General features: G+C 38.9%; 1 pseudogene; it reads left to right on the plus strand.

Annotated features, from left to right (window-relative positions):
- Window positions 1–2,227, plus strand: part of LOC107726951 (zona pellucida sperm-binding protein 4-like) — a 3,116-nt pseudogene extending 889 nt beyond the window's left edge.
- Window positions 2,228–5,296: the final 3,069 nt, after the last annotated feature.

Genomic DNA, 5,296 nt, shown 5'->3' on the forward strand with positions numbered 1-5,296 from the left:
GAAGAATAATAATAATAATAATAATAATAATAATAATAATAATAAAAAAGTAAAGTGTGTTTTCTCCACTCAAAGAAAAACGGGAAGAGATCATTTTCAAGATTACCTTCATTTTTATTGGAAATGCATTTCTGGTGAGATTTGAAAAGGGGAGAAGTTTGGCAAAAGGCAGGTTTGAAGTTGGGTCAATCGCGTCAAAGCACACGCCTTACCATCTACACCATTGAAACTGATGTTTGAGTTTGTTTGTTTTTTTTGTTTGTTTTTTTTTCTCCGTGTTGAGCATCCCAATCACACGTTGGTGGGAGGAGTTAGTGTAAATGGACACTCTGGTGGGCTCATGTCGCATTTTGTTAGTCCTATTACATTCAGAAATGTAGGCTAAAGCAAAATGTTTACAAACATTATAAACTCCGTTATTAGTTTCGCTACAAGTCCTCTAAAGTTAAGGCTGCATTTAGGCTATAAAAACGTCAATCCAGTAACTAGTTAATTTAAGGTGAAACTGATGCCTACCCCCTCATTTGCTTCGAATCCGAATGTTTAGATTCGCGACGTATCTAGATGCTAAAATATTTATTATAGGCAAGGCTTTGTACTTTCGTTGACGTAAAACATCATCCTTCACATTGGCTATAACCGCACAGCGAGGCGGTGGTCACGCTGAGCGCAACAGATTGAACAACGGAGCTTTTTTTTTTTTTTTTTTTTTTTTCCCTTTTGATAATGAACAAGCTGCAAGGTCACAAAGGTTTTGCGTGTGAGGCGCTGCCACGTTGGTCATACCAATGCTGGTTGGATATTCAGACAGAAGCAAGACATCATTCAAAACGATCCAGCTTTTGCAAAATAAAAATATACTCTGCAGTCTCGTTTTCCTTTCCGAGAACATTGGAAAGTGTTGCAATGAACCATAACTTTTTTTTTTATTTTTTTTAAATCTGTTAATTTAAGTGAAATATTTTGTATATGCCTATATTTCTTATGTAAGCCTATAGTTATTGTTTTCTCCGTTCACAGAAGTGCTGCAGGTGCGTGTGGTCTGTTGAATCACTTTCACTATCCCCGGATAAACTAATGCTGGTGCATTGCCATTGCGACTTATGAGTTCACAGCTGAGCGCGCTGTATGAGTCAGTGTCACATTTGCATAGGCCTATTACTGGAATTCGTGATTGGTTGATAGCATATTTCAAATAATAAATGGAACGATTAAACTTTAACCGGTTAATGGCCATTTCAAATGTTCGATTCTGTTCGGAACTAGAACATTTGATTTAGATTCTGGTTCTGTTCCTGTCCTTTTCATTTCTTGAACCGGTTCAGAGCCCTGACGCCAACACTGTTCCTGTTCACAGGAGGACAGTGGATATGTGGTGTATGAGAACAGAATGACCTCCTCGTATGAAGTGGGGATTGGACCATTTGGTTCTTTCACAAGGGACAGTCATTTTGAGTAAGTGATCTATGACTTGGTGTGAATGTTATTCTCTGATAAATGCTACAAGCTCACCATCTGTTGTCCAGGCTTCTCTTCCAGTGTAGGTACTCTGGAACTTCTGTGGAAGCTGAGGTACGCATTATGGAGAGGACTGACTCCAACATTGTCCTGATGCAGGGACGTTGTTGGGCAACATTAACCCCAGTCCACTCAGTCTCCCCCAGTGGGACCTTCTGATCGATGGGTGAGTAATGCCAATCTTTATCCAGTTAGTCTGCTGGGAGACTTTCTAACCTTTCCTCTTCAGATGCCCTTACCAGGATGACCGTTACCTGACCGCACTGGTTCCAGTGACCGGATCGTCTGGTCTTCATTTCCCAACCCACTACAAGCGCTTTGTTGTGAAGATGTTCACATTTGTAGATCCAGCCTCACTGGCTCCTCTGCAGGAAACTGTATGCCCCGCTTTACCTGAACATTTTAATTTTACTGCTTGTGAATTCTATGACTTGAGCCTCTTTCTTCCCTGTCAGATCTTCATCCACTGCAGTACAGAGGTGTGCCATCCATCTTCTGGCTCTTGTGAGCAAAGCTGCACCAGGAAACGTGAGTTCTTGCTCTCGACTAGAGGAACTGAGAATTTATAAGTGCGTTCTCACTTAACATTTCTCTTTCAGGGAGAGACACTCGCATCAAGGCTATCTCTGGTGAGCAGCCTGTGGTTTCTAGTGGAGTTACTCTGGTCGTGTAAATCTAGTGTCTTAATAAACTTTGCCGAACACCAAGATCTTTGTCTATTGGTATTTTGGCTTTACAGAAGCTGGTATTACATGCCTTTTTCCTTACTCCCCCACACTATTAAACCAAGGTTCCATGACCTTTTGTAAGGTCATGCATTCTGAGTCCAGGCGTCTGTACCAGGGTTTTGGCAGGGTCTTTCATTTGTAGTTGCATCAAATTTAAGGCCTTAAAGTCTTGTGCAGTTTTAGCAAATTAGCTCAAAAGGGAAATGTGTATAAATTACAGTTGATTATTTATATCAGCTGCCAGTAGTAACTATAGCAGAAATAATTTGCCATCAACCTGTTAATTTAGTTGACTAATAATTTGTCATGGTTTTTTTTTTTTTTTTTTTCTCACTGACAAGGAGACCATAACGAACAATCTTTTTGAATGACAAACTATGACAAATATATTGACTTTTGTCAAAGAATAAAAACAAGACAAATGTTAGGGAGGGACGATTTGGGAAGAAGTTCATTCAATTTCAGAACGAATCTGCGTAGTTAGGAGGTTGCGTACATACGAACTGGTGGGACATAAGCTAAAGTACACTTGCATAAAACGTTCAAAAATGTCTGGGAGTAAGAGATGAGCAGACGTATAGATAAATCTGATGCAAGAGAACCCATTTCGGTCGGGTTTTCTTAGTGCCAACTGACGCGCACAGACAAACGTGTCTCTCAGCGTGTGAGTAGGCCTACTTTCATGTCGCATGAACTGAGAATTACACACAATTATGTGGAATTGTCCGTTTTGGCGAGTTTTCACTAACACAGTTGATTTACATCTTCAGTGAACACAAACAGTAGGGAGAACTCTCATTTGGTTTTAAAGGGACAGCAGCCTAATTTAGTTGCTATTGTCCGAGTCCTTGTTAATCAAGCAACAAAAGAGAGACCAAAAATCACTCACTGCTCTTGACTGAGAAACTTCAGTAGCCCTAAAGATTAATCTAAATTTACAGAAATAAATGTCTGCTTGACAGAATCAAGATTATGGTAAACAAGTTGCTATAAAGAATGCATAATTAGCCTATATAACCATTGGTATTTCATTAAAAAGAAGACCATGTTCTTTATAAGAAGTGGTTTTATTTAATTTTAACAAAGGCATGTTGTGTCACCGCAGTTAAATCGGTGTCTATCATGAGAAAACCTTAATATCAAACCTATACTGTATGAGTTTGGAAATTTTGGAGAAATGCTTAAACGCATTACACTAACTAAACCCATTAGAATTTAGCCGACTAAATTTACTGTAGATTTAGTCTACTAAAATCTTATTTAGTCGAGTAAAAAAACTAGACTAAAACTAAAAACAATTTAGGTGACTAAAATATGACTAAAATTAAATGTCATTTTAGTCAAAAGACTATGGCTAAAACTAAATCGCACTGCCATCAACCAATCTGTTCGTCCAGCAAACATTCAGTGTAAGTTCATATCAACTCTAGGAAAGGATATTTCCGTGGCCACAGAAAATACTTTCATACAGTATTAATGCATTAGAGCAGTGGTCACCAACCTTTTTAGGCCCAAGATCCCTGACCTCGCCCTTTATGAAAGACAAGATCTACCTATTGAAGAATTGATTGAAAAAGACATCCCAGATTGTACTTCAAATTTGAGGCCTATTACTTAGTATTTTAATTAGTGATGCGCCGATCATAGCTGATTCAGAATTCAGATTTTCTTTTCTTTTTTAACTAGCAAATTGGATTCTGATACGGATACTGATTTTTAAGCAAATTTATTTATTGGCTATTTGCTTTATAACAAACAAACTGGCTTTAAACAAAAATATCTAGCCATTTGAAATTAGAGGCAACCACTGCATTTTAATCACGATCTGCACGGGCAGTTGTTTTTGATTTGATTTAGATTCATTTCAGGATTTAAAACAAAAACAGAATGGTCTGACTTTAGGTGTTATTTATTTATTTGCTACATAAAACATCTGCACGAAACAAAAACAGCAGGTTTGAATGAGACGCACTCTCTGACAGCAGGTGGCGCTTATGAACAGGGTTGCCAGGTTTTCGCAATAAAACTAGTCTAAACGTGTTTCGAGGAGGGTTCCCCTGTAAAAATCGCATTGGGGGTAAAATACACGTTTTTCGGCGGGGATCTTCAAGTAAAATTCACATTCCAGGGACTAAATATCACGTTATTGGGGTCGCTTCAACCCGCGGACATGAACAACAACCCGAGGCAACAGTGTTAAAGTAGCCTAATTCCGCGTGAAAACCGTGGACTTGGCAACACTGCTTATGAACCGACCGCATTATAGCGTTTCCTTGTTTACAGCTGTAAACAAAGCAGAGTGGCGCTTTATATGGAGAAGAAAATGCCACTGCCATCGAAACTTTTCTCAAGACAGTTCCCTTCAGTGATACATTAATATAACCCCATAAATGTAATTCATTTTTGTACTTATTTTACTGTTTTTTTTCGGGATCTACTGGGACAGTGATAAAGATCTACCAGTCGATCGCGATCGACGGGTTGGCGACCACATGTAGTAAGGATCAAAATCGTAAAGGGACATTAATTTGCAAGGCAGAATCAGAAACTCATGTAATTTGTGCACAAGAGTTTTATTAACTAAACACTAACACAAACTAGTCAAACAAACAATCACTCATACATGAGAAAGGGCAAATGAGGCTTGATGAATGAAAAAAAAAATGAGAATGAAGCTATGAAAAGAGTTAGTTAACCACCTGAGTAAAACCATCAGCGCCGTTTTTATTAACTGGGTCTACAGCTTATTCTAAACCTCTGTTTCGTTTAGTTAAATGTATGATATTTGCATTGCCTTGGCCTGGAACGAGCGTACGGATGCAGTCTCGGATTAAAGTCTTGATGGTTTGGAGGTTCGGTGGTGTAGGAGTTGCGATCACCTTCTTCCGGGTTTGAAGAGTGATGAACTCCAAAGATGTTCTGACTTGATGCTGATTGGGAGTTTCTTCCCAGTGGAAAGTGAAAAAGAGCTAAGAGAGACATCAGCTGAGATCCAGTTCCTTGCGTCTGTTCTGTGCTTTCTCTCATTGAGCAGGTGTCAGTTCCCTGTA

The sequence above is a fragment of the Sinocyclocheilus rhinocerous genome, unplaced genomic scaffold (genome assembly GCF_001515625.1).
Source record: "Sinocyclocheilus rhinocerous isolate Xijiao unplaced genomic scaffold, SAMN03320098_v1.1 scaffold4509, whole genome shotgun sequence".
NCBI lineage: Eukaryota > Metazoa > Chordata > Actinopteri > Cypriniformes > Cyprinidae > Sinocyclocheilus > Sinocyclocheilus rhinocerous.